Genomic DNA, 20,771 nt, shown 5'->3' with positions numbered 1-20,771 from the left:
AGAGCTGGGATTTCAGGTGAATGATTGTGGGAGAAGTTGGAGATGTAAGACGATGTAGGTATGTTCTAAAAGAGTGAAAGGGGCCATAGAGATTGTAGAAATATAAAAGCATGAAGAGAAGTAGGAGAAAGACAAACAGCCTCTTGACTTTGCACCATCATGGTTGATTTGGTTTTTACCTCACTTTCCTGCTTCTGACAGGTCCAAAAAGAAAGGTAAAACAATGCTTAAGGAAAGATATTTTTTTTTTAAATAATAACATCGTAGACCATTTTCCCCAGTTTACTAACTGAAGGAGCTTCTCTGAGGAAATAATATATTCCCAGGAGCCTCTTCCATGGAAGTAACTTTAAAAAAAAAACAGTAAATCTCTCCAAGATATGACTGTCCATTTTTCCTAACAGAAACAGGGTGATTTGGAAATGTTGTTGTCCTATCTCTCATTTTAGACAAATGAATTTCTGTCAAAATGTGCTTTAATATTGTTTGTTTTGTCTGCTGTTACTTTGATATCAGGAAAGTAGAGTGGCAAGATCTACAATTAAGGTACAGGAACCAGATCAACTGCGACAGGAGTTGAGAATTAAACCTGAAGATTGTGGAGTGGCTTATCCTGTAGCATTTATTACATTCAGGGACTTCTTTGATTGAGAATAATTAGTCAATGAACACTTCTTCAAATCCCCATTTAATTCGTCAAAGCATCTGCTTGTTGAGTCTCCAAAGATGGTATAAAGTTTAGACTAATCAAAATGCACTTTACTTGTGTGTCCTGAAGGGTATTGCATGGCACAGTGATATTGCAAACTGTGGTGAGGAATTTTGCTTTTCTGCTGGCACAGATAATGTGCAGTGTAACCAATTATACAAAATAAACGAATTGCCATATTATTTCATAGAATAACTAATTTTGTGATGTGATGTACTTGCACCACAAGAGCAAAACTGCATATTGATGGAACAATGATGTAGAATGCAGCAAGGTACAATTAAAATGTATTTTTCTGCACATGGCAGAAGATAGCGTGTGGCAATAATGAAAATATTGATGTAGTGGCCGGGTCAACTCCGCACATGACGGGCCAAATCGCCGTAGCGAACAGCCAGCATGACAGGGCGAGGGCACAGGGGCTCCCCCCTCAACCCCCCACCGTGCAGAAGTTCCAGACAGCAGGATCACATTGCTAGGGGAACAGCCAGGCCTCACAGCAGCATTATGACATCACTTCCATGAGCCTGTCGCCTCCCCCAAAAAGGAATGCGCATGGTTTAAATAAAAGGCAGTTACTGGTTCACTTTCTTGGTATGGACAACATTTATTTCAACATCTCTGTCTTTAGCAGTGCAACATATCCTTATTTCATCATCCAAGAAACCATCCATATATATATTGGTAAGCAAATGATGATGCTAGGCAGAAAAGAACAGTTAATCCATCATGTCTATCTCACACATCAGAATATCAAGAGACCAAAGATAAGATGCTTTATGGTGCTTGAGGTAGTTGCCATAAACTATCTTTGATTTGTGCTTGGTTTTTAGAATTTGGTGTCCCCAAATTTAGTACAAGTTGGTAGTTTTCTGAGAATTCAGGGAGAATTCAAATAATTGATCATTCTGAATTGACCTTTTTTACTCCAGCTGATGGAACATTTGTGTTGACCATGCTTTTAACTGGGGTTGGGAAGGGAGAGCCAGACTATTGAACCAGTTTGGAGGAAGCAATAGCAATATGTGTGTTAAGAAGAAAAATGTGTGACTTGGATGGGAACTTAGTAAGGGCTTTGTCCATTTGAATGTCAGAAAGACCTCAGTGGTTGATAGTCTGTTAGATATGGCCGTTTGGTTACGATATAAAGTGGTTGCTCACAGTTGGTTTGCCTGAAGGTTCCAAAAGAAGAGAGTGCACTGGTTTGGACCTTTTAAAATCCCCAAGCTCTTGAAAAGTTCAAGTGGATTGAAAACAAGAAATTATAACACCATTGTTCAAGAAAGGAGGGAGGGAAAAAATTACAGGGAACTACAAGACAATTAGTCTGGCATAATCACCAAGAAAAAGAACTTGAATCAATTATTAAAGAAGTTGAACCAAGAGACTTAGAAAATCGTAATTCAATCTGGCAGCATCAACATACTTTCAGTGCAGGAGACCACATGCTTGACAAATCATAGAAATTTTAGAGGATGCAACCTGCAAGTTTGCTGGAGTTTTGACTTCAATTTGGGAAATCTATTCTTTAGATGTAAAGAAATTAGATAATTTACACTGGACTGGATCATACCAAATACCGCCCTGCTTTCTCTCTTCACATATTGCAGCTGCACAATTCCAAATGGCTCGGCAACACTGCAGCTCATTATGTTACAGATCGCGATCCCTGCTTCCTGCCCTCCACTGCAGACTCGAGAGTGAATTAAAGAGTACGATGAAAGGTCATATGGAGCTGTGTTTGATTTCCAGCATGTTTTGTACTTCTACGTTATGGTGTAGAAAGACAGAAATCTGGAATGTGCACCGAACTAGTGGTTCTTTATTGAGCAGCCAAATAAAATTAAGGTCAGTCAGGCTCAACATATCAGAAATATTTCACCTACAGCTGTATATATATTTAGATATATATATAGATTGACACTGCAGTAGAGCTGAGAGAGTGTTACATTGTTGCAGATGCTGATTTTTGGGTAGGACGTCAAAGGTCTTATCTGCCCTCAGGTGAATGTAAAGTGATATTTTGACAGAGAGTTCAGTCCTGGCCAATTTTAAATCTTTCCACTCAACATTACAAAATAGATTTTTTTTTCTCTGCATTGCTATTTTAAAGGAGCCTGTGGTTTATAAACTGTTGCTAAGTTTTCCACATTTTCTATATAGATCTTCAGAAGTACCTTCAAAAGTAAATCATTTAAGGATTGTTCTGAAAGGGACATATGACAAGCATTACAACAATGTGACTTATTCTTTCTGAAAAAAAAAAGTAAAACCATAAGATATAGGAGCAGAAGTAGGCCATTTAGCCCATTGAGTCTGCTCTGACATTCCACCGTCAGCTGATCCATTCTCCCACTCAACTGCTCTCCCCTGCATTCTCCCCATAATTTTGATACCTGACTATTCAGATACCTATAAATCTCTACCTCAAATACACCCAACAACCTGACCTTCACACTGCCCGTGAAAGCAAATTCCAGAGGTTCTGGCTAAATAGGAATGGCAACATTGAATTTGCCTTCTTTATTACTGACTCAACCTGGAGGTTAACCTTTAGGGTATCCTGCACAAGGACTCCCAAATCCCTTTACAATTCTGAATGATCTCCCCACCCAAATAATAGTCTTGCCTTTTATTCTTTCTGCAAAAATGCATGATTTACATTTTTCAACATTGTATTTCATTTACCATTTCTTTGCTCATTCTTCTAATCTAATAAGGCATTTGACAAGGTAGCACATGGAAGACTCCTTCATGAATTCATGAAGTATGGGATCCATGGAACTTTGGTTATGCAGGTTCAGAATTGGCTTGCCAGTAGAAAGCAGAGCATAATAGTGGATGGAAAGTTATCTGCCTGGGGGTCAATGACTAGTGAAGTTCTGTAGGGATCTGTTCTGGGACCCCTGCTCTTGTGCTTTTAATAGATGTCCTAGTCCTAGACAAAGAAGTAGAGAGATGGGCCAGTAAATTTGCAGATGATATGAAGGATTGAGGTGTTGTGAATCGCATTGAAGGTTGCTCTATGTTACAACAGGATGTTGACAGGATGCAGAGTTTAGAAGAGTGGCAGATGAGCTTCAATCCAGATAAATGTAAGGTGATGGTTTGGAAGGTAAACCTTGAAGGCAGAGTACAAAGTTAATGGTAGGATACTTAAGAGTGTGTAAAAAACAGAGGGACCTTGGGGTTCAAAACCATAGATCTCTCAAGATTGCCATGCAGGTTGATAGGATAGTTAAGGCGGCTGGGCTTTATTAGTCAGGATATTTACTTCAGGAGTCGGGAGTAAAAGTTACTGTTCTATACTTGGAATATTATGTTCATTTCTGGTCACCTCATTATGGGAAGGATGTGTAAGATTTTTTTTTTAAATTTAGTCATACAGCACGGTAACTGAGCATTTCAACCCAAGTCCAAGCCATCTAATTTACACCCAATTAGCCTACACTCCTGGTACTTTTTGGATGGTGGGAGGAAACCAGAGGCCCCGGGGTAAATCCACACAGTTGTGGGGAGAATGTATCAACTCCTTTCAGATAGCATGGGATTTGAACCACAGTCCTGATCATTGGAGCTGTAAAAGTGTTGTGCCCAAGAGGAGACTTACCAGGTCAGTGCCTGAAATGGAAAATATGACATCAGGCAAGGATAGCAGAGGTAGGGCTTTTCTCTTTGGAGCAAAGGAGGATGAGAGGTCTACAGGATTATGAGAGGTAGTAGCCCCTTTCACACTTGCATCCCACTAAATTGGCTGGTCAGTGTCCTTGGATAGGAATGGGGGCTTTGGCTTTTCACACTTGACCACTCCTAACTGGGACACTTAATGCCTTCACACTTGCCCGGAAAATGTGGGTCCTTGGAATGCATTGCCAGGGGTGATGGTGGAGGGTGGAACAATAGAGGTATTTAAAAGACTCTTAGACAGACACATTGGATGAAAGAAAAATAGAGGGTTTTGAGATAGAGAGGGTTTAGTTTTTTTGGGAGAGGTAATATATAGGTCGGCACAACATCATGGACCAAAGGGTCCAATGCTGTAATATTCTATGTTCTATCTAAGTCATTCTGCAGCCTCTGTTTCTTCCTCTCTCACTGTCCCTCCACCTATCTTTGTATCATCGGTAAATGTAGCTACAAAGCCATTTATTCCACAATCCAAATCATTACCATGTAAAAAGAAATGGCCCCAACACTTACCACTGTGGTACACCACTGGTTAACCATTAGCCAAGCAGAATAGGATCCCTTTATTCCTTCTCCGTTTCCTGATGATCAGCCAATGCAATACCCATGCAAGTATATTTTCTGTTCCATGGGCTCACATTTTAGGAAGCAACTCACATGTGGCATCATGTCAAAGGCCTTTAGGAAGTCCAAATATACAACATCCACTGCATGCTTTTGTCCAGCCTGCTCGTGCTTTCCTCAAAATATTGCAGAAGGTTTGTCAGGCAAGAACTTCTCTTTATAAAACCATGCCGACTTAGGCCTATCTGGTCATGCACGTCCAGGTAACTCCATAACTTCATCCTTGAGAATTAACTTCCCAGCCACCGATGATAGGCTATCCTTTCTGCTGCCTCCCTCCCTTTTTACATACCAGAATGATGTTTGCAATTTTCCAGTCCTCTGGAACCATGACAGAATCTTTTGATACTTGGAAAATCATTACTAGTGCCCTCACAATTTCAATAGCTACTTCTTCCAGAACACAAGGATGCATTCCATCTAGTTCAGGGGACTCATCTACTCTTAGACCATTCAGCTTTCCAAGTACTTTCTCTCTAGTGATCATGACTGCAGTAACCTCTCTTCCCTGATACCCTTGAATGTCTTCCTCAGTGAAGACTGATGCAAAATTTGCATTTAGTTCCTCTGTCATCTCCTTGTTTCCCATTATAATTTTTTTCAAGTTTCATTGTCTATTAGTCCTTCTTACTCTTAATATACTTAAAAAAAAGCTTTTTAGTGGCCTTTTTATTATTATTTGCTAGCCTCTTGTCAGTTAACCCTTTCCTTCCTAACACCATCTTAGTTGCCTTCTCTATGCTTTTAGAAACATCTCACTATATTTTCCTTCCATGTATACCCTTTCTTTTGCCTTCTCTGTCAGCCACAGTTGTATCAATTTTCCATAGAATTTTTTTTTTAAATTTACCTGTCCTGCATCTTCCTTATTTCTTGTAGAAAGTCCAGCATTGCTGCTCTGCTGACGTCCCTGCTAGTGTTGCCTTTCCAATTAAATTTTGCCATTTCCTCTCTCATCCCTCTGTAGTCCCTTTATTCCACTGGTAAAATGACACCTCTGATTTGAGTTTATCTCTCTAACTGCAGGACAAATTCAATCATATTATATTCACTGCCATCCAAGGGTTCTTTTACCTTCATCTCTCTTATGAAATCTGCCTCATTACACAATACCCAATCCAGAATTACCATTTCCTTGGTCGGCTCTGCCACAAGCTGTTCTAAGAAGCCATTCTGGAGGCATTCTACCAATTCTCTCTCTTGAGATCATGTATCAACCTGCATGTTAAAATCCTCCATGTCTACCAAATCATTGCCCTTCTGACACACCTTTTCTATTTGCAGTTCTAATTTGTGGTCCACAAACTGGCTATTGCTTGGAGGTCTGTATATAACTGACAAGTGTGTCTTTTTACCCTTTCCATTTCTTAATCAATAATGATTCTATAATCTTCTGATCATATGCCACATCTTTCTAATGATTAAATATTATACCTTACAGCAGAACCACGCCAACCCTCTGATTACCTTCCTATCCTTTCAATACACTGTGTATCCTTAGACATTCAGCTCCTAATGACATCCATCGTTTAGCCATGACTCAGTGATGGCCACAATATCATACCTGCCAATCTATAGCTGTACTACAAGGTCATCGACTTTATATCTTACGCTGTGTGCATTCAAATTTAAAGCCTTAAAGCTCTGTATTTATCATTTTTTTGACTCTATGTCCTTGTTATATTGCAATTCATCCCATGGTTGCAATTTTGCCCTGTGTGCTGTTGCTCCAGACAAACACTTCATCATGTATCCATACTTGTGCACCGACCACCTTTTCCTCTGCTTCCTCACTTTGGTTCCCATCCCCTTGAAAATCTAGTTCAACACCCCCCCCCCCCCCAGCAAAAGAAAATAGCATTAGCAAACTTCCCAGCCAGGATATTGGTTCTCCTTGAGTTCAGGTGCAACCAGTCCCACTTCTACAGATCATCTCTTCCTAAGAAAAGGTTCTGATAATCCAATAACTTGAAACCCTGCCCCTTTCACCATCTCATCAGCTAGACATTTGTTTTCATTTTTGTTCCTGTTCTGACCTTCCATACTTTGTGGCACTGGGAGTAATCCAGAGATTAGCAGAGGACCTGCTCTTCAACCACTTTCCTAAATCCCTAAACTTACTTTGCAGGACCTCCATCCCACTCCTGCCTTTTTCATCGATACCAATACATACCATGACCTCTGGTGGCTTACCCTCCCCCTTAAGAATATTCTGTACATGGTCAGAGACATCCTGGACCAGAGCATTCAGGAGGCAACACATTGTCCTGGAATCTCTTTTGAAGCCATGGCTTCTTCTAGCTGTTCCCCTTACTATCGAGTCCCCTATGACTATTGTTCTGTCTGATTTCACACTTCCTATCTGTGGCTTAGGACCTACAACAGTATTCTTGATCTGCCCAGATAGGACACCGCCTTGAGCAATATCCAAAGAGATGTACTTGTTGCTGAGGGGAATAGTCACAGGGGTGCTCTGCACTGACTGCCTATTCCCCTTCCATTTCCTAATGGTCACCTAGTCTCTTATATATAATTGACTACTCAAAACTTCTGTCTATCACACCCTCTATGTCCTGAATGATCAGAAAATCAGCCAGATCCAGTTCCCTAACATGGTCTGTAAGGAGCTGTAGCTGGATGCACCTCCTGCAGGTATAATCATCAGGAACACCTGAATTGTCGCAGCATAACTCTACCCTAGCTTCCATCTTTACTTCCTACTCTGGGTTACTATGAAACTCTCTTACCTGACCTTATCTGTAGTGTGTCCTCTGCTTCTTTTCACTGAAGCCTCTTGAACCAAAGGGTTCAACTCACCACTCCTACAATAGGCCACTCACAAACTGGCCACTACACACTGGTTGCTCCACTTGTGCATCACATTCTAACTGCATCACAGACTCCCATAAATCGCCACTTGGCTCGCTTTCTAATCTCTCCTGATACAAAAAAGGAGCACCAGACACTTGCCTGTTGCTGAGTCCTGACTCTGCTGTACTTGCCTTTTAAACACTCTTTGAATTGACACGTCACCGATAGCCAATGTTGACATATTACTGGCGCCAATACATCTTTGTCTCCTATAGATGCTGAAAAGACTGGCTGAGTTCCTCCAAAACTTTGCCTGTGTTTTTACAACAATCACAGCATCTGCAGCCTTTGGTGTTTCAACAGGTAGTTTTGGAACTGGGAGATATTACCAGTGGAATTCCGTAGGGATTAGCACACAGTCCCTTGATTTCTGTAAAGTATGAGAATAAAAAATGATAATGAAATGCAAACATTGGTCCTTTAGTTGACAGTGAGGAATGAAACTTCCAACTTCAAAAGGATTCTGGTTTAGGCATTTGGGCAGGAAAAATGACAAAAGGGATTTAATCTGGTGAAGTGTGAGATTGTGCACTTGCAAACAAAGTGAGGGAACAAACAATAAATAGCAGGATATTTTGTGATACAAGGGTTTCAGAGTGTATGCCCACAGATCCTTCAATGTGTCATGTTTGGCAGATCAAGTGGTTAAAATGCCCCACAGATTTCTTTCCTTTATTAGCTGAGTCTTAGAATATAAAGACAGGCAAGTTATGCCAGATTCTAGACAAAATTATTGAGACTACAGTTTGAGTTCTGGACAGAGATCCAGTCACGATAGGACAGCTAAGGTACGATTGAACCATTGAGAGGGTAGAGGAGGCTGATGAAGATTCTGCTTGAATTAGAAATTTTTAAGAAAAAATATTGGATAAATGTGGTTGTTTTCTTTGTAGCAGAGGAGATTGAAATGAGAAAACAGAAAGGATCCATTTTCCTTTGCACAAGGGACTGCAGATGCTGGAATCCGGAGCAAAAAAATCATTCCACTGGAGAATCTCAAGCAGGTCAAGCAACATCAGTAGAAGAAAAAATACTTTTTGATGTTTCTGGTTGGAACTCTTCATCTCAACTGAGAATGGAGAAGGATGATATCCAGTGCAATGAGAGTGGAGCAGGAGGGGTTAATCAGGGGCCAAGAGGAGATTGGTGAACCCAGAAGGGATGAAGAATGACAGACAGTTGGGAAAGGTGAGGAGTGGAGATTGGTATGAGGTAAAAGATGGATTGGACTCTGATTGACACTTGGAAATTGTGATAGTACAGATCTATCACCAATGTACATAGTGTATATAGTTACTGAATCTAGACTGTGCTTACAGCGATTGGCTGAGAGCTAAGCCATGCCTATTGTCTAGGCCTTAAAGGGTTGTGTTCCTAGCCAGGTTGGATCATTCTGGACTGGTCGGCCACCTGTGAAGAGCTCCTGTCTTTTGCTAATAAAAGCCTTGGTTTGGATCAACGTCTTTGATTCTTTCGATGAGCTCTACAGAAATCAACTGCCTCTGCCTCCCAACTTCACTCTTCATTCTCCCCATCTGTCCTTCATCCTTCACCCCTCCATAGTTCACCAATTCCTGGCTGGCTCCCGACTAATCCCTGCCTATGTTTCTTCATTATAATGTACATCTCTCTTCTGCACTCTCAGTCTTGTTCAAGTGTTTTGACCCAAAACATCAACAATTTTTTTTTTTCTTCCACTGATCCCAATGAATTCCTCCAGCAGATTTTGTGTTCTACTGACAAAATGGGTTGAAGCACAAGGACATACATTAAAATAAATTGGTACATAGAGGAAAGATGAGGAAAGGAATAATCATTTGAGAGGTTTAGGATTTGGAGCTCAAATGCCTGAAAATGTAGTCAAGGCAGAACTGCTCACCACATGCTTGGGCAGGGCTTGAAGAATCGTGACCTAGGGCATGGTTAAGGATTCAGGACTGGAAGGGAAGGTTAGATCAAATAACTTTGCTTCAGCTGGCAGAGATGCAGTAGGCTGAATGTTTTTTTTCTGCGTCATAAATGTTTCATGACTCGAGAGGAAATTAGGTAATTTATTTTTCACCTGAAAGGTGATTGACGGACTGGAACTTATGAGCTGAAAGGATGATGTTAGCAGAAGCCCCCATCTCACTGCAGAACCACAGTACGGGCTGCTCTGTATTCTCCAAAAGCTGGAAAATGGGACATGGCTAGTGTCTGCAAAGAATTGACTTGATGGGGTGAACGACTTCCTTCTGTGTGTGTGAGAAAGATGAAGTATCAGCGTAAAATTGAAATCTAACCCAATGCTGTACCTGTTGTCTTTGAATGTAATAAATCTATAAACAAAGTCTTTATAAACATCCATTTGCAAAATGACACAGAACCAAAAGCTTCTTGCCTTTTTTTGAGCATCTTATCTCCTTGTTATGTTACCTGAATCTCATCTGTATGAGCATGCAAACTAGTTTATGAATATCATGAAGTTATTCATATTTTACAAGTAGCAGGCAATGAAAGAAAAGTAGGAGGAAAGTAAATTTCAAAGAATGACATACTATAAAGTTCATTGCCACCTGTACTGAGCTATAGTCAGAATGCTTGCAAATAATGTAGCTAGACACCCCATGCATATAACAAGTTAAAATGTAGCTCAAAGTACATCATTGTAGAGTTGCATTATTTTATTAGTGTGAGGTTTGATAACAGGAAAGAAACTGTCCTTGAATCTGATAGTGCATGACCTCACATTCATGAATCTTCTTCATGACAGGAGAAAAGAGAATGGTCAGGTGGGTAAAAGTTTTATCATATTGACTGTTTTTTTCTGAGGCAGTAGGAAATATTGAGAAGAGGGGCTTATGTAATGCTTTCAGCTGAAACCACAACTCTGTAATTTCTTACCTTCTTGGGTGAAGAGTTCCTGAGAAGACACCTTCAGAACTGTAGCTTTTGGTATGTTTTCAGGGATCAGAGTTGAAATTTCTCTGACTTCTGAGATGGTAGAGGTCCTGGTGCATCTTCTGTGGCATCCTGATGATGTTGGTAGACTGGGACAGGTCACTGGTGATGTTTACTCCCAACAACATTATTTCTAGCTTTAACTCAGCAACATTAATGCTGACATCACTCTTGCAGAAGTCCATAACCATTTTTTTGTGATCTGGCCTAAGACAGTGGTATCATCTGCGAATGTATAGATGGAGTTGGAAGCTTTGTTTGGTCACACAGTCATGGGTGGGCAGGGAGTAGCAGGTTGGGGACACAGCCTTGAGAGCCCCAGTGTTGAAGATGATCATGCATAAAGTGTTGTCATCAATCCTCAACAATTGTGTTCTGCGGGGCAGGAAATCATGAATCCAGTTGCAGAGTGCGGTCCTGAGCCCAAGTTCGCAGAATTTGGGAGAGTTTATGATATTATGTTGTTGCTGTAGCCAATGAACAGTGGTTCTGATGAAGATGTCCTCATTATCCAGATATTCCTGAGCTCAATGTAGGGCAGTGGAGGCAGAGTCTGCAGTTGAAGAGGGTCAAGGTTGATTAAGAAGATTGAGTTAACATAAGACATGACTATCCTCCGGAAGCACTTCATAATGGTGGATGTCAGAGCCTTCAGGTGATATTATTAACTGGATGAATGAGCACCCATTATGTTCATTGTTGAGTAACATGAAATAGCACTTGAAATTAAAATAGAAGAGGCTCGAATTTTGAAAAGGAACCATAATCTGTAGGAAACACTGTACGTCAGGCAGCAGAGAAGATGAAGCAGAACAAAGTTCAAACAAATGATCTTCATCCTGATATTTTATTTCTGTTTCTCTTACCGCAGACATCATCTGACTTGCTGAGTATCTCCAGCATTATACAGTTTTATTCAAGAACCAGATACGTGCTCAAAAAATGGGAATCAGTACCAAAACACAATTTCAGAAGGAGCACTTCCATGAACATTAAATCTCACACACCAGTACTGGCACATTAATTATTAAATTCCAGAACTGATTGTGATAAGATGATAATTGAGGAATCATTAAAAATGGCAAGGATTATGGTTGCTAAAAAAAATCTGCATTTGTACCGCATTTTTCAGTTCATGCAGAACAGCCCAAAAAGTGTGCAATGGGGCATTTTCCAAAGATGTAATGTTGGAAATATGGCAATCCTTTTGCTCATCGGAAGGTGCCACATATATTGCCATAGTAGTCACCTGACATCACTGAATTGATCCCAAGCCAACTGCTTCAGTTCTGTTTCCTTGAATTTATTCAATATTTGCTCTGCAGATGGACCTCCACTTGCCTAAAGAGCTGATGTCCCTTGCTGGATTTGACCATCTCCACTTTGCAATTATCTCCCACCCTCTCACTCACTCAGTGCTCTGAGACCCAAATGAGGTTCTTACCACCACTCACTGTCACCTGAAACCTGTCCCATTCTTTCAGGTTCTATCCCATACACTTCAGCTTTCTTTCACCTCCTAAACCCAGGCAAGTCCTAGACAACTATGATTTCCTTTACATCAGTTGAGCATGAGCAAAATGGAGCAGAAGGTCAATCAAGCCTACCCTATCTTCAATATTATCATGATGAATCTGTTCGTAGATCATCTCCTTTCCTGTTTGTTCCTCATAGCCCTCAATTCCTAATAGAGTCATGGAGCTGTACAGAATAGAAACTGGCCCTTTAGTCCAACTCAACCACGCCAGTCAGGTTGGCCATCTGAATTAGTCCTAAGCCTGTGTATTTTTCATACCCCTTTAAACCAAGGATGACCTAACCATGGCTTGTGAGCTACATGTGGCTCTTTGACATGTAATGTGCCACACACAGAAACGAGGAGGAGACACCAACACTCTCAAATCACCCCTGGGATACTCCAAATCCATGCAGCCAGACCGGGGTATCCCAGGACAGTCACAACTAGGCTGTGTGACAAGGAGAGGGAAGGGAGTGGGCACTGGAGGAATGGCCCCTGCAGAGGAGCAGAGAGAGTAGTGCACACTACTTGTGTGGGGTTCTCCTCACTCAGGCCAGACCACAGTACGGCAGAGTAATGTCAACATGGGGTGTGAGAGAAGATTCGGGCAAAGCTGAGGGTCCTCTGCAGGGAGCAGCCACAGAGGTCAGGAAGCTGGGGTTGGGCCAGAAGAGTTCCGATGAGGCATGGGCTGCCCCAAAGGTGGGGTGTTTTTCCAGGTACTCTGGTGGGGGGTGGGGTGGGGGGAAGCAAGATGACAGATGGGGAGAAGAAGTAGGGGTGGGGGAGGTTTAGAACAATGAGGTGTCAACTATGGTATCTGCAGAGACCAGTGGCAGCAGCATTCCCAAAGAGAACACATCAGAGATAGGAGCAGGAGTCGTCCATCTGAGCAGTCGAGCCTGCTCCCACATTCAGGATGATCAAAGCCAAACTGGCCATGGACCCAGATCTACCTTGCTCCCATAACCCTTAATTTGCCCACAATGCAAAAATGTACCTTAAATACATTTCATGAGACAGTCTCTACTGCTTCCTTGGGCAGAGATTTCCACAGAAAATCAGTCAGGATTTTGAAAAAAATTGGTTTGTATGTGTAAACTTTTTGATTATTGAATCTAATACAAATTAGAAGTTTAAAAAAATACATGTTAAAATTTAGGCATACAGCACGGTAACAGGCCCTTCCAACCCACGAGCCCTTGCAGCTCATTTACACCCAATTAACCTACAACCCCCATATGATTTTTTTTAATGGTGGAGGAAACCCACGCAGACACAAGGAGAATGTACAAATTCCTTACAGACAGCACCAGATTCGAATCCCAGTTGCTGGCACTGTAACAGCGTTGTGCTAACCGCAACTAATAAATATTATGTACATTTATTTCTTAACCTTTATATAACAGATTTATAACAAAATATGCAAGAGTAAAAATGTGTATGTTTCTTTAAAATGTCTTTTGGTTCTCAAACATCTGAAGTTTATCGCATGTGGCTCTTAAATTAAGAAAGTTTGGCCACCCCTGTTCTAAACCATTCCCATCCAAGTTTCAGTCTAAATGTTTTTTTTTAAGTGTCACTGCTGTACCTGTAGCTGCCAGAGGAAGCAGTTGAAATCAGGGTAATTATGAGACAAAAAGGAAATTTGGCGAGGGACACGAATAGGAAAAATTCAAAAGGACAGGACAAACATGGGCAAATGTGACAAACTTGGTGGGCAGGTTTGTTAGAAAAATGGCCTGTTTCTATACTTCACACTCCATGGCTATGGTTCATTCTATAGACCCAATAGTCTCTGCATAATGAGAAAAGAATTCCAGATTTAATAGTCCACCTTCTGCGAGAGGACCCAATGCACCATGGTTTTCAGTCGTCATCTCTTCTCTTATAATCGGCTTCCTCCATTGAGATTCTCACTCTGGCAGAAACATGCAAACATCTCTCATGTTTGGTGAGCTCTGTATTGGCCTCAGTCGCTATTAACGTCTCAAATGACAAGATGGCTGCTGAAACACCATGCCAACTTATTACAATCTCTGCAGGCATGGAAGTAATTCTAGGACTCATTCTGATTTAAGGTTTTTGAAAATTATTAGTGAACCGTGAAATGTAAGACAGTCAACTCAGTTCCTCTTGAGAAAAGAAGATGGAGAAGATTATAATGACTGATAATAATCAATAAGGTGGATGTATGCCGGTGTACTTCACAGAATCAGGGAAATCAATAGGAACTGGCTGAATCATGCTTTAAACAAAGGGGATATTAGAGCTGTTCATGAACTGGTTGAGTATTGGAACAACCTCATTTCACTTTGGGCACAGACTTGTAGGAGGGATATTATGTAGTGTCCATGAAAATGCCATCTCAATCCAATGTCAGGCTGTATTGAGCTTGCAAAAGCACAGAATACTTGATCAGAGCATCAATCAGATAGAGGAGGAAGGGGTCTATAAAGAAGCAGTGATATCCTTCACTCTGATGAGCTGTAAAACTAATTATTTTCTTTCCTGGCTAGGGAATCACATCAAGGAGACAGCCTTCCTGCAGGAATACCTCAGACATCATAAATTATGGAAAAACAAATTAAAGTGAGACGAGCAGTCACTTACCTTTTAATACATTTGTAGTTGGGGCAAAGGGCAATCCTTAATTGTTTATTCCATAATGTTTCTCATGCTATTCCTTGTTCTTAAAACAATGTTGAATAATCCCCCACTGAATTGCCAAATTGTATTATGATCTATTTTCTTTAGTTGATATTGACATTCATTCTTATCTTCGTTTTGCAGAACCTCGTAGGGTTGTACTGCATGGACACTAACCCTTGGCTCACAGAATCCACGCTGAGCATCAAGCCCCCACTTTTCGATGGCTTAAATCCTTCCAGAAACAAGAGTGGAAGTCCATCAACTCAGACTTTGTTCACTTCCTGGAGGTGATGAAGGTATCTGTGGAAAGGAAACTGGAAAACATGGGACACATCATATGCAACTATGGAGTGGAGAGATTAGGAGTGAAGGAAAAGAGAAAGAGGAAACAAAGAATCACCAGGTGTGTCCAAATGAAGGAGACAAAAGGAAATTGGGGGACTCGTAAGAGAAGGATACAAATATTATCAAAATGGTCACCATTGATGTTGTCATTAGTAGGTCAAATTAATGCAATTAAAATGATAATCTTTCTGAAGTTCTTATATACATTTCAAACTTATGCCCCTAAAGTATTTTTTTTGAAAAATTAGATTCTTAAAGTATCATCTTATATGTGGAATAAGAAAAATCCTAGATTGACTAAACCATTACTACAGAAAACAACCAAAAAAGATGGCAGTTTGGCATTACCAAATTTCAGGTTTTATTATTGGGCAATTAATATACAATATTATATTGCATGATTGCCCTTTATGGGTGGAATTGGAGAAGGATTTGGTTAGAGGATACTTTAACTTCTCTTTTGGGTTGTTCTTTCCACTTTGCATTATTTAAATTTTATAAACAAAATTTTAATCTTAAGATTTAAAATTTTAAGTGTTTATTTATTTAAATAATTTTGTTCTGTCTAGTAAAATTTATTCCAATTATTTTTTGAAGACATCATCTGATCAAGCTTATGGAAAGATAAATGAATGAATAATAACCTTTCTTGACATGTTTGAATTATTTAATATAATTTGATTAATTAGCCGAAAAGTTCCACTTACCCTAGACACACCTTCTTGGGTATTTTCAAATTAGGGGTTTTCTACACTATTTTCTGCCAAATTTTCCATTTGGCTTTTCTACTAATTTGGTTGATACTCTCTTTCAATTAAATCCTTCCTGAGAAGGATTGGTCACTAATATCTATAACAGATTACTTAATTTACTTCCAATATTCAATGATAAAATTAAAGGTGCTTGGGAACTGAACTTTGAGCAGTTACTTTCTGACGATTTATGGGGAAGAGTTTTTCAACTTGTCAATGCTTCTTCAATTTGTGCCAGTCACTCTGATTCAGTTGAAGGTAGGGCACATATCTCTAAGGGCAGATTGGTCCTATTTGTGATAGGTGCAAATCTGAAGAGGCCATTTTGAATCGTATGTTTTGGTCCTGGACAAAGTTAGATAATTTTTGGCAAGGTGTTTTTGAAACTGGCTAAAGTATTGTACCTAGACTTACAGGCAAACTTGCACACAGCTATTTTTAGGATCACAGTATTAGGATCAAGCTTTGTACCTGCTTCAACCCAAAGGATAGTAGCCTTTTCAACATTGATGGCAAGGAGAGCTAGATTATTCAAATAGAAAGATTGCAAACTGCCTACTTTACTTCAATGGTGTTCCTCTGCTATGTCATGCTTAGATTTAGAAAAAAAATAGAAGTTGGACATTTGATACTACCTTTAACGCTGAAAAAAATCTGACAACTAATTTATTCAATATTTTCGTATGACTCAAACGAATAAACAAATTGAACCACTTCCAGTTTTTTTTTTCTCTCCAAGTATGTTGTGTTTACTCAGGAAGAATCTCTTTTCTACTTACTTTGAAATTACTCTCAGCAGTGAACTGGGATTCACTGGTAGTGTGTTATGCTGATGGCTGACTCTTCCTCCCAGCACCGCCCTCATCTGATTACATACAACCCTCATTTCCCACCTAAAACCCAGAACCCTTCTGAAGATGGCTGTGAGACCGTATCTTCAGTTAGAAGCTAATAAAAGAGTTTGTTCCCCCACCAGTCAGGAGAGCTTTTATTTACGCTTCACTCTTCGAATGAATTGACCAGTTGTTTTTGTTTTCTGGGTTTGTTTTTTTTTAAATCCATCGGAGTTAGATTTTTTTGTTTTATGCATTAACTTTTTATTTACTTAGTGTAACTGTCAATGCATGTAAATATTGAATTAATTTGTAAGTACTTGATTGTCATATTCAAGGACAACGTGTGTTTTTTATGTTTTCTGTATATTATTTTTTGTGGAAAATTAATAAAAAGATTAAAAAGGAAAGAATTTGAGGAAACAGTGAAAAAGGCATCAGAGGAGGTAAAAGATGAAATCAATGTGTTACAGAAAGAAATAAGGCAGCACTTTTCCACCCTGCAAAAGGCAGAGTGTCTGAGAAGGTAGCAGAGAAAAGAAGAAGAGGGTAAGAGCAGGCTTCTACAAAGACGCTTAAAATTTCATCAAAGGTGCGCTGTCGGTCAGAAGCAAACACACAAAACCCAAAGACTGTACAACAGGCTTAATTTGACGTAGAAACTCCACTGAGCCAGCTGTGAGATTCTGCTGCTGTGACCTCTGAGAGTTACTTCGAAGGCTCGTAACCTGGAGGGTGATTGACATCTGACTGGGTGGGGCTTGGTCCATTCAGGCCAGCTGTCAGTGTTGTCTTGTCCCCTTGCTCTTCTGAAGGTACAGAGGTTGCCCCATGCAGTAGGCCAGTGGTGTTCCGCCACACCTTTTCACTGCAGAAAAGAGCAGGACACTCACAGTGCTAAGGAGGGACGTGAAGAATGCTTGAGGAAGACCCATACAGGCAGTCTGAGGAATGATCCAATTAACACTTCCCCCTCTCAATATGTCACCAATTCACCAGAATATCAACTGGATGAGACACTTCTTACATGGAAAAAAGGAGAAGAGCATGGTAGAATGTGAGAGATGGCAGAGCTCAGTGGAATTGCATACAGGGTCTATAAGAACAGCCCTGGCATCCTGAATTTCCTCTGAAACAATGAAAGTGGCCTGGGCAAAAGAAATCGTCCCTCAGGCATGGAGGAGAGCAGGAGGGTTCTTGATTTCTAAATAACTCCTCAGCCATCAGCCAATTCTGAAAGATCAGCCTTGTGAATGAGGAAGAAAAGATTTTCATCAACCACTCTCTAAGAATCTGCTGAACAACAAATTCAATGATACATCAGTACAGAAGGTAACAATACAGGGATTCGTGGGATGATTAGAACACATTAGCATCATCTGGCACCAGATACAATCAGTCTTTGGGCAGCCTTCAACTTCTTCGGTGTTCCAGAGGCCATCACACAACTCATCCATGTTTTCAGAATCTGCAGTTCTCCATTACAACACAGGAATACACCACTGTGCAGAACCTGGAAAAAGACATAATGGCAGGTTGCACCATCTCTCCCATGGCTATGGAGTTCATCATCCATACACGCCGGGCGGTAGGAGAGGAGTTTCTGAAGAGTGGGTATGTCTTCCTCCAATTAGAGCATACATGGTCGACATGACCACATTAACAACAAAAGGCCTGTACTTAGCACCTTCTCGATAAGATTCATAGCAACATCAAATGGACATGAATGGAAATCAACCCAAGCAAATCTTGCAGTTCTTCCATTGTCAAGAGTAGGCATGCAGACTAAAGGTTTTGGATTAATGAAGAACCAACACCAACTGTCCTGGACAAACAAATCAAAAGCATCAGACATTAGTATAATGCAAACCTAATGGACACTGGGCAAGTTGAACAACTCAGACAGGATAAACTCAGTAGCCTTCAGTAAATCAACAACACTGCTCTCTCAGGGAAGCGAAAGCTGTGGTGCTTCCATTTCAGCCTACTACCATAACTCATGTTGCCATTAACAATATACGTAGAGTCTTCATCAAATGTTGAGAAACTTAGCTCGCAAATGAGGAAGTGGTTTGGACTACCCAGGTGACTCTGTAGAGTGGGGCTTCATGGTGTGGAGCTTTGTCATTTCCATTATCTAGCTTTGTGGAAAAATACAAATGTTGTGAAGTGAGTCTAGAGATTATGCTCAAGGGATTATGGCACCAGAGCACAAGAGGTGCTGCCCCAACCTCATCAACAGGCAGAAAATTGACCTGGCTGCAGCAATTCAGAATGTAAAAAAATCAGCCCTTTGACACTGGGACATAGTGGGATATGTACAGTAGGTAGAAAGGGCTTTGGCTTAGAAATACAGAAACCCATCTGGCTGAAAGCAACTCCATCTGAACATTGGCAAATGGTGGGGAAGGAAGTGCACTGACAAGTAGCAGCAGCCAGGTTTGTCAAATCCATTATCTCAACAAAATTAAAAGCAATGGTCAAGATGGGAGGGAACCATGGAAATAAGAATTGAGAGGATTGCAACTTCTAAACTTTAAGAATTCTTATCAAGTGGCTCATTTGAGTTTTCTTACTTCTTCATTTGAAGGATCAGGAAAACCGTCATGACTCAAAATAGAGATTGATAATATAGGAGAGAAATCAGAAGAGGAAGTTATTTAGAAATGGAATTTGAAGTTAATAACTGGTGTGAAGGAGGCACTTTGCTTAAACATTTGATTACCATTTGAAACAAGATAATGATGAAATTGGGACAAAAGGAAGTGTTTTACCTAAAACATCCTTGATTCAAAATAATCTTACACCTCTTACTAAGGATAATCAATTTTTAAATATTTGGAAAAATATTTGGGTAGAGATGGAGGTTTTGGGAAGGAAGTGGGGGTTAGGAGAGTGTTTTAGTTAGTTTTTCTATATATAAAATTAACATATATATATATATATATATATTAATAATTTCCTTTATCTTAATATATGAAAACTAAATCCATGCACATGTTTATTATAAATAAAATATTCAATTAAAAATATTTTGTTTCACAATGGTATTAAAAATGTAGAAGAATGTCATGAACAATGTCAGTTGATATTGTTTCAACAGTTAAGAAATAAATATGGAATTATTTGAAATAAACTTTTTTTCTATCTTCAATTGAGAGGATATTTGTGGGAAAAAGTTCCAACAATGCATTTACCAGCTTGTAGTGATCTTGAGGTTCTTATCAGGAGAGATTATACTAAGAAATTTATTTCTGCAATGTATCTTTTATTACAAGCAGACACTATTAAAAAATTGAATACATAAATCTAGACAGAAATGGGAGGTTGATTTAAATATTACAATTGATGAGAAAAGATGGGCAGAATGCTGTCAAGATTGTATGACTAATATTATAAATGTTCGATACAGTTTATTTCAATATAACAATTTAATTCAATTATATTCAACACTGCAGAAATTGCACAAAATGAAATTGGATTTATCAGATAAATGTTTTGGATATGAAGAAATAAAAACCTTTTTTCATTCCACTTGTTCATAGAACTTTGTCGATGGATTTAGGAAAGTTTTTAAGATCAGATTATTGATATTGTTAATCCACAAAATCCAAATTTATTTTTGTTGGAGACTATAGATGGAAAAAGACCTGAATTAAAACTATAATTTTATCAAGTCAGATTTACTAAAATGGCTTTAGTGGTGGCAAGGAAGTGTATTGCATTGAATTGGAAATCAGATGCACAATTGGATATGGAAAGATGGTGTTTGGAAATTCAAAGACATACATCTTATGAGAAAAATAACATACAATGAGAAATAAACATTCAACTTATGT

The 20,771-nt window shown here is 39.7% G+C and overlaps 1 long non-coding RNA gene across 1 annotated transcript; it reads left to right on the top strand.

The window, feature by feature from the left end:
- Positions 1 to 1,291: 1,291 nt before the first annotated feature.
- Positions 1,292 to 16,818, top strand: LOC138739902 (uncharacterized). The gene is made up of 2 exons (XR_011342535.1): positions 1,292 to 1,393; positions 15,144 to 16,818. It is a non-coding gene; the product is annotated as an uncharacterized lncRNA (long non-coding RNA).
- The last annotated feature ends 3,953 nt before the right edge of the window (positions 16,819 to 20,771 follow it).

Source organism: Narcine bancroftii, chromosome 7 (assembly GCF_036971445.1).
Source record: "Narcine bancroftii isolate sNarBan1 chromosome 7, sNarBan1.hap1, whole genome shotgun sequence".
Classification (NCBI taxonomy): domain Eukaryota; kingdom Metazoa; phylum Chordata; class Chondrichthyes; order Torpediniformes; family Narcinidae; genus Narcine; species Narcine bancroftii.
The sequence above is the reverse complement of the archived record's forward strand: the minus strand, read 5'-3'. Positions and strand labels throughout refer to the sequence as shown.